General features: G+C 40.8%; 1 non-coding gene across 1 annotated transcript; it reads right to left on the bottom strand.

The window, feature by feature from the left end:
• Positions 1-9008: 9008 nt before the first annotated feature.
• Positions 9009-9082, bottom strand: trnai-aau (transfer RNA isoleucine (anticodon AAU)). The gene has a single exon. It is a non-coding gene; the product is annotated as a tRNA-Ile (tRNA).
• Between the last annotated feature and the right edge of the window lie 1053 nt (positions 9083-10135).

Genomic DNA, 10135 nt, shown 5'->3' with positions numbered 1-10135 from the left:
GTGTGAGCAGAAAGATCACTGTGATGTTCTCATATCTAAAGCACTCAAAGCATTGATGTTATGTAAATGAACTTTGATCTGATTGGTTTAAGGAAATAGATTCACCTACTTTGAAGTTCAAGTTTTTATCAAAAGGTTAGAACTGGTTGACTATACTTTGTCTGTTCTGCAACAGGAAATTTAAACATTTATATCCAAAGTATTACACGATAGAAATCAATTCAAGACTAACCGTTATTGACCGCTAGATGGCGGAAGATACGAAGAAATAAATGAGTCCAGATCCTCCTGCCCGACTTTACGGTGAGACTCTGCTTTTACGTCATTAAAACGCTAAAGAAAAAAGGCCGCCATATTTGTAGTTCCACAACGTGAAAAGGCGTCATTTTGTATGCCAACGAATGAATAAACACCATGCCATGCCTTGAAGACGACGAAATTGCAATCTATTTAGCTAGCCATAAGAATAAGAATAGCTGTTTGATTTACATACTCACAAATATATTGCATGTACATACATCTACATTTCAGTCGATCAAAATGTTTCACGTACTTAGAACCGCAACTTTATGTTACAGTGGTCATATCAGAGATATAATATAAAATATAAAACGCAATAGGTGTCGTGTTCTGTAATAGAACATTTTAACATTTATATCCATATTACACTGCAGAAATCAATTCAAGACTGTAGAGTCGTCGTACCAAATGACGTAAACTCAATATAAACCGCTGACTTAATTTAATGAACAGTATTAAGATAATGAGTGAGTACAGCGAGTCTCATCTTACTGATGCCTGTTCTAACTGAACATAGGCAGACTCCTGCATGCTGACTGGTCTAGTCACCAAACACCTGCAGCTATGGCAGCTCGTAGCAGGCAAACAGGACAGTCATTTATTCAAATGATTTACACTGACAACAGTTCTGGAATGTTACCCCTGCTGACATCAGAATTAATAAGATTCAAGTTCAGCAAATGTTAGTGCATTTGACAATGGGACAGAGACGGAGCAGGACGAAAATCCACCCTCTGCCGACTGAACAAGAGCAGCAGAGGATGAGCAATGACTGGCCCATTAGACCAATCTTGAAGCGTGTGGAATTCTGTATAGAAAGTGCGTTATAAGTATAAAGTGTTACAGTAAGTGTTTTGGCCCCTGACTGCCATTAGGACAAGCCAAGACAACCGCTCACTACGTTAGCTTATCTACTTGTTAAATCAGCCTGAAATTAAGATACAGATAAAAGTGTTGATTTTTATACTAACATTTTAACAACTTGAGCCAAAGTATTCAGAATGTAAATGTTTGGTCTAGCAGGTATGGCCCACAACTGATGCAGAGAGTGCATGACATGGCAGAGGGGATTCATGTTGGCAAAATGCCCTCCTACGAATTAGTCTCAAATACTGAAGCAAAAAAGAGGCCGAATTCACCTGATGGAAGTAAGTCTAAAAGGGCTTCTTGATGATGTTACCCTGGTGACTTGCATACTTTCCAGATGCTCAACAACCATTAAAAGTAGTGCATTGCTAAAAACTACTACTTGTTGTGCTGGAGGTGTTGAAAATATGGTTTCCTTGTCATTGTCAGTTTGATTTTATAAGGTTCTACCTGGGTATCGATAGGAGCTGAAACTGTGCATTTGTTGCCCCTCTGAGGAGATGAGCCAATGAGGAAGATGCCCGTGTTCAAATTTGGCTCTAGACCACGCTTTGAGCCGGTGCACTTTGTCAACGGTTGAAGTTGCAGCAGCATTGGCGGAGTGGGACGCAATGGTGAGAAGGAGAACGAGAAGGATCTCAGGAGTGAGAAGCTGAACAGCGGCAAGCAGCGAGAGGCTGGAGACAAAGCCTCTCCTCTCCCTTCTCTGACACAAACACAGTCACGTGTTATATACTCACATAATCCAAAATCCAGCATCTTTTATTTGCTGTTAGCTGGCAAAGAGTAATCAGTATAGTCAGATTCCTTTAATGTAAACACTTGGGAAAATTCCTGCCATGAGATCACTTTGGACACAGGGAAGATCTGATATTAAATATTATGACAGGGTGAGGTCATGACTGCTTAAAAAAGTTTATAATGAAGGTCATGAAAGGTCAGTTTTGACTAATTACAAAAAACAGCATGTAAACATTAGAATGGGAAATTCAAGTGGTCTGAGCGAAGCGAACTGCGAACGAGGCATAGACCAGACTAGCCAGGACCAATATTTTGAAAGGGATCAGAGGAGGATGACATCAAGAATAATTCTGATGATCAAGTGGCGCACGGTCAAGCAAATTGCAGCCAGATACAATGCTGTTGCTCCAACTAACATGTCTGAATGCACAGGTCATCGTCCCTTAGCACATTTGGATGACCTGTTCAGATGACCTGTTCGAGTGTCATTGCTGTCTGAGGCAAACAGAACGGCAAGGCTCCAGTGGGCAGAAGAGCAGAAAACTAAACAGTGGAACATCATCTTGTCAGATGTATCCAAAATTCTGTTGCACTATGATGATGGGAGGGTAAGAATTTGGCATAAGCAGCATGAAATAACGAGTCCTTCCTGTCAGGTGTCAGCAGTTCAAGCTGGTAGAGGTGGCATAAAGGTGTGAGGAATGTTTTCTTGGCACACCATGGGTCCTCTGAAATCAGTAGACATTTGAACAGAAGGGCTTACCTATGTACTGCGACCGAGTGCATCCCTTCATGCAGCTGCTTAAACTATGGCAGAAGGACACTTTCAACAAGACAAGAAACCCTGCCACAAGGGTTGTATAATCACGGATTTGTTCCAGTATTAAGACAGCAAATTTTCAATGTTTCCCTGACCTTCACAATCCCCAGATCTTAATCCTATAGAACATCCCTGGGTAAAGGTATAACAGGCAGTTTAGAACATGTCAGTCCCTCCATGTAATTTGAGAGAAAATATCCTATGAAGATTGGACCAATATTCCTGCAGGGTATTTTCAGCATATAGTGGAAACTATGCCAGAAAGAATTGCTGCAGTTCTGGAGGCCAAAGAAGGTCCAACATGCTATTAAATGGGTGTACTTAAGCCAGATACACTGTGTCCTATAATGGGATGTTGCTAGAATGTATGTGGATGTTGTTGGAATGGCCGCAGAGTTGCGGCAGCAGTACAGGTAGTCTGTAATCCTTTCCCCCATCCGAGTGAGTTTGCCCTATTACACGGGGTCGAGTTATGATGTGAATGTTTAATTACACAGGATGGATTGTGGGCGACGGAACCGAACAGCCTTCAGGATTCAAATAGAGAAAGGTGAAACTTCTCCAGCCTTTGAGTTAATCACAGGACTATCGCATAGCAATTAGGGATAACAGAACAGCTTTCGGGGGGTTTGGGTGGGGTGCCTTATCCGCCCCTTTAACAGAGTGGTCACAATTCAAATTTCCCTTCTTCCATTGTTTACAAGGCATTATACATGTGGTTTATTTATAGTGCACGGAGTAATATGCAGCGAGTCTGGTCTGTCTGCTTTGGAAGAGAAACATTTGGCCAAAAGAGCAAGACACAGCCAGGAGGATGATTGGTAAGAGCACATCATAATATGCACCTTAAAGCTGTGCTCTACAGCTAGGTCCTGTTCCATGACTGCATATATAAATTTACTACTGACATTGCCATTTATATCTGGCCATTTACAGTGCACTCTTGCTCAATGCAGCACTTGAAGCTGATTTTCCATTGTGTAGTTATTATGTTCAAGAGATGTTTGACCCGGTCAGGGTGACACACTTTAGTGAGGGCAGCAGTATCCTAGAGGACACTACAGACAGTGACGGAGACATCTCAGAGCGCGAGGTGAGAGGTTGAGTTTTTTGTTACTCTCTCTACGACATACTTTTCATGCCAGGTACTATTGTCCAGTTCAGCCCAATTTAATTTACTGCCTTGTATTATCATATATAAATTGCTGAACATCTTATCACTCAGTTTCAAACATCCCCTCAGCTGTTTTAAGCCATTTCGGTTATTCAGAAGTACTGCTAAATGGATGTGGTGGGAAAATGAGAGCACATCAAACACAGACAGCTTTATGCATTGAGTAGTAAAGAGTAAAAGTTTATTGAGTTTGTAAAGGGAAAGAAATGTGAGTTCCACCTTCCAACTATAACTTTTCTAGGATACGTGATCAGCCATGGTGAAATCACTACGGATGATAAGAAGATCAAAGCCATCTTCCAGTGGCCCATTACTATTATAATTAAAAAACTCCAGAGATTCTTGGGATTTGCAAACTTTTACCGATGCTTCATATGGAATTTTAGCAGCATTGCAGCTCCTCTCACAGCCCTCCTGAAAGGAGCAATGACCAAGTTACTTTGGAATCAGGAGGCTGATCAAGCATTCAGGAAACTGAAAGAAGCTTTTACCACGACTAGCATACGTCGACATCCTGATCCTTCCATTCCATTTGTCGTGGAAGCTGATGCTGCTAACATCGGGGTAGGAGCTGTACTTTCACAACGATACGACAAGTCCAAGTTACAATAGATGATTAAATAGACAAGTGTATATAAAATAGATGATGGAATAAACAAGCCATACAAGACACAGTCATCCCAATGGAATGTCTGTCGGGAAAACATTACCTACCTTGTGCTGTGACCATCTGTTGAAGTGGGCTCATTCTTCGCTGGTTCAGGGCTATGACAAGCGATATTTATAAGTATGTTTCTTCATGTTCAATTTGCAGTCAAAGCAAGATGCCTAAGACCCTACCCACAGGAAAGCTCATGCTTCTTCCCGTACCAGAAAGTCCTTGGTCTCACATCACCTTAGATTGCGTTACTGACCTCTCTGTCCTCACTGTAGTTGATGGATTCTCCAGGGGTGTGTGGTTCATTGTGTTTCCGAGTATGCCTACAGCCTGCCAAACTGTGGAAGCCTTGTTTAACCAGGTGTTCCGTATATTTGGCATCCCAGAGGACATAATATCATATTGGGGACATCAATTCACATCTCGAGTTTGGGCTTCCTATATTGAACACATCGGGGTAGCTATTAGTTTTACATCCACAGTCAAATGGCCAATTCCTACATTGTTTTTATATGAACAATCCATCAGACCGGTCCAAGTTCCTCTTATTGGCAGAAATGGCCCAAAATTCACTTACTAGTTCATCCACTGGCTTGACTCCTTTTTATTGTATTTTAGGTTATCAGCCTCAAATGTCCCATGGACTTCCATATCAGCTGGTTTCCCCGCTGTGGATGAGTGGATGCAGCGGAGCGAAAGGGTATGGGAGGAAACAGATCAGTGTATTGTATGAGTTCTCTGAACGTATAAGGAAATTGCGGACAGGCACAGAGGGGAGAACCCGATATACCAACCTGGTGACAGAGTGTGGCTCTCTACACAGGACTACCGCAAGCCGGGGTCATGTCGCAGGTTAGGTCCCAAGTATATCGGTCCATATGAAATTACCAAGCACATTAATGAAGTCACATATCAACTCAACTTACCTGCTCACTTTTGTGTTTTGAGGTCATTTCATGTGTCCCTTCTTAAGCCTGTTGTTCCTGTTGTGGCCTTTGGATGAGATCACCCCTGAGGTCACTCCTGTATTAAGTATGTTGGTTGCTGTCATTAGAGTGTATTGTTTCTGAAGGTTTTTTTGCATTATGCAATGCCTCTTCGCAGAGTGTGATTTTCAAGAACTTTAGTAAGCAGATGACTTATTTGCATCACCTTTTTTGGTAGGACAAAGCCCATCCATGAGCCAAAGGAAGCTGAGGTAGGCCCCATTCCATGAAAACACAGGGAGTGTGTGAACCAGGATACCAACACAAGCATACATGCAAGCTGACACCTACCCTCCCCTTGTCCAGTGGTTTGGCCAGTAGACAACTAATGAAAAACATTTCAAAAGCGTTTATACAGAAGCCAATGTTCAAATGGCTCTCTGTGCAGTGAGGAAACATATCATAAGGAAGTGCAAATTCCACTAAAGTTTAAGTAGGATCACTGAATTCAAAGTCTAGAGCACTATTACACTATGACTTCTAACAATAGCGTAAAAACAGTAATGTCATTCGTTTTTAGGAAAGGAATGTAAAAGTTTATGAAATATTCTTAAAAAGAGGACAGTTTGATGAGGAGCTTGGTCTTGCACAGCTACCAAAACCCAGGACTGAACTAGGAGTCTTTTGATATTCAATCTAACACTCACCCAGCTGAGCTATTTCAGCTAGTGACTAAATACTTTTGCCTGGTTTCGATCAAAATGTTACCAATGAATGTAGCTCATGTTCATGTCAGAGGAAACTGTCACCTTTATCCCTGGTGAGCTAGTGGCTAGGATTCTCTTTCAAACTTAATTTTTATGTGGAATAAAAAGAAATATGAATACCTCTCTTTATGACCTCCTAATGCTCATGGATACCAAGTCCAGTATGCATACAAACATCGTCAGTATACTAGGAATACAGAGTTTGAAAAATGTTTGTCAGAAGCATCTGAGCTTTATTGCTGGTGGGTGAGTGGCTAGGATTCAACACTTTCACCACTGCGACTTGGGCTTGATTCCTGGTCAGGGGACGCTCTTTTTGCTCACTTAAAAAAGAAGCTTGTATGTGAAAAAACAAACTTCCTTTGAGTCAGATTTTAACTGACAGACTAAGGATAACAGTTTTAAATTCTACAGTCCTCCACTCTACCAACTAAGCTATTGAAGGCAACAGACATGTAATCCCATAAGTCCAAACACCAGTATGTTGGCAAGAAACACGGCCAGTTATGGATGTTTGAATTGTTAAGTTCATTTGACACAAAGAAGAAACATTGCATTGTACGAGTTGGAGATGTTCAACAGATATCTCTTGATTACATTTGGATGCATACTGGACTTTGTGTACAATCAATAACTACTGGTACTAACTCAAAGTATGTTTCCCCCTTCAGTTTTATTTTATGCCAGAATAAAGACTTTCTGTCTTTAGAATTCTACATGACTCAAACTGAGATGCAGCAGATCACTTAGCTAGAACAAAGGGTCTTGTACTACAATAATGACTTTTGCTTTATTGCCCATAAGGTCCACCTCTTTTTTCTTTAACGCTCAGATCATCCCGTAGATGTTAGAATTATTCTAATGAAATTATAATTAACATTTTAAAAAATTCCTTAACATCACTCTTAAAATAACTTTTACCTTACAAATGATTTCTTTACCAGCAAATTTGAGTTGGTATGAATTCATCTATTAATTTTTCGTTATTATTTCATTAAATACATGCCCCCCCCCCGCCCCCTAAAAAAAGAATAACAGTCCAAATGAAAGGTCTAAATGAATCTTTGCAGTAACAACAGTCTTTTATGCTCTTCCAACCACCCCACCTCCCCCCAGTGGACACACCATGCTCCAGTACATGATTCTGGAGTGCTGTGCTATCTGTGCTCCCCACTAACTCTTCCTACCTGCTGGGGTTTCTCCTTCCTGGACCTGCCTTAAAATGCTTAAAATGACAGCACCTTGCCCTCCATTTACCTGCAACATTCTGCACTGTCACAAACAATATTTATGTGCAGATTAGCAGATGAACCTCACCTGGATGATCCACATTTCATTTCTTTGTACTGTTATAATAATGAGTTACTGTATTTCTACCCAGGTGTTCTATCCAGGTGAACTGTGCTCTGTTTCTATCTCCTATGATGTCTTTGTGTAGGAATGCTGTAGTGTATCTTTCATGCTTACAATTTGTCAGCCATCCTCTACCCAACTCATCTTTGCCCAGGTTTATCCAGGGTTAACCGAAGGAGGATGAGTTCCCTTTTGGATTGGATTATAAAGTGAATTTCATTGGTGAGTACTATATTTTTTGGTATAATCTAATCTTTACAAAGCAGTGACCAGAAAGGAAGAGCTGGATGAGGCTTTGGTCCCCATGATAGTTAGAGACACACAGCCATTTAGCATAGTTGAGGATAAAAGCTTCAGGGACTTGGTAGCAAAATTGGATTCAACTTATATTCTCCTAACTAGGAAGGTATGTGTGGTGACATGGATACATTATGAGAGTAGTATTAAAAATATATATAATTATTTTCTTCCTTCCCTTTAGACTGTAAAGGCCATGGTTGAGGCCAAATGTCAATAAGAGAAAGAGAAGGCCAAAGCTGAGGTCCAGAAAATTCCTGCAATGAGTTTGTCAGCAGATATGTGGACATCTCTTAATGTGGATGCCTTCTTGGCTGTGACCTGCCATTTTATAGATGACAACACATTTCTGAAGTCTACACTACTTGGTGTTGTGAAATTCCTGCAGGCGCATACGGCTGAAAATTTGGCCTGTGTGAAATCCTCTCTTATGGAAGAATGGGGAATAAAATAAAGTCACATGTCTGGTTACTGATGGCACATCTAATATGATTGCCTGTGGAAATAGCTGAAGCTGCCTCATGCGCTTCAAAAAAAAAGAAACTGAGGTTGAAACAAGGTGTTGGAGCGATTAGTAGAACTCAGGGAGCCTGTGGGGGCAGATTTGGCGGGTTTACAAACTGATATTCCTGCGCTGATCTCTGATGTATACAGTAATGTATGTGGGTGACGGTCTATACTATATTCTTTTCACAAGGCAACTGTGGAGCTGTCAGACCTCAGTGGCAGGCATAATCATATCCCAACACATTTCAGACTAAACGATTTGAACTCCCTGGCACTTCCAGACACCTAACTGGCTATAATTTGATGGGGAGGATGCAGGTTGTCTGCATGCCTCTGGAATGGCTTCTTTGACCTATTCACACAGCGATCGAGAGCCTTACACTAATGCCAGAGTCCCTCTGATTTCATACTTTTCTCTGCATTGTCCAAGATTTGTAAACAAGCACAAATCCAGGGGTAAAGTTTTGTAATCAAGAACACACTCTCATGTACTTGGAACATGTCTTAGCAGATTGTGATTTACAAGCAATGTTATAAGCAACACAAGTTCAAACAGGTGGTTTGTTGACAAGGGGTCATTCATCAAACAAAACCCACATGGCCCATATGGGGATCGAACCCATGACCTTGGTGTTATTAGCACCACGCTCTGACCAACTGAGCTAATCGGCCTTTCTCTGTTCATTTCGCAGTTTTTGGTGCAGCACTGAAGGGAACCTTTCCATGAAATTGTAGACTTGGTGTCAACGAGATTACGGCCACTTTTTCGACCGAGCATAGGTGAAAGTTGACACTTATTGTTCCCTCTGACAAATGGTTATTCTGCAGCCAACTTTTGAATTAAACTTCAAAAGCAAATGTGGAGAAGCTTTTGTTAAAGAGCAAATCAGTGCAGTTGTACACAGTGACGAAATCATCAATTGCAAAGTCCACTGAGCTTTATTGCTGCGAGTTACATAGTGCTGTCTATTACACCATGAAATCTGCCATAACAACAAAAATGTAATGTCTGATTCTGTGAGCCAAGGAATATAAACCTTTTAGGGACATATTTAAAATATCAGATTTTCTGCCTGAGCACAGAGTAGGCATTTTTTTCTAGCTTTAACCATACGTCCTCTTTCTTTGGAAATCTGTGTCATTGCTGCATGAATAAGCAAAAAGATTTTGAGCAATTTTTTGTCTGGGTCTAAGGGGCAATTTATTCAAACCAAAAGATGCTATTTTAGCTAGTTTGTCAAATGAACATGTCAAACCTACAGAGACAATGTGTCTAGCTACAGAGCTCTGCAAGGTTTAATTCTTGGAAGTATTTGAAGCCATAGAAAGTTATTCTGTAAGCATTGCTTAACTCAATAAAAAGAGACAGTTAGAGCCAATGGCTGCCAGATCTAACATAGCTCACATTTTATAGTGTTTGCATAGCATATCAGAATCTGCAAGAACTATTCCTGTCATTTCAGGAATAAGCTTTTTTGACTTCACAGCTAGATGAAATATTTAGGGTGGATGCAGGATTTGGTATGATCTCCTAGAGAATTGCCATTCCACTGTGTCTTCAGCTTTTGTCCGATCTGCAAACAAGTCCCACTCTAGGAGAACTAGGTCAAGTGGTAGAGTGCTCTTTTAGTATGTGAGTGTTAGTGGGATTGATGCTCACATTCTCAAGTCTAGAATTTGTAGTTTTTTTCTATGATGAAATCCTTTCTGATAGCAAATGTTTTC

The sequence above is a fragment of the Electrophorus electricus genome, unplaced genomic scaffold, assembly GCF_041902795.1.
Source record: "Electrophorus electricus isolate QZ-2024a unplaced genomic scaffold, ASM4190279v1 Scaffold44, whole genome shotgun sequence".
Lineage (NCBI taxonomy): Eukaryota > Metazoa > Chordata > Actinopteri > Gymnotiformes > Gymnotidae > Electrophorus > Electrophorus electricus.
Note: the sequence above shows the minus strand (reverse complement) of the source record. Positions and strands in the feature narration are given on the sequence as shown.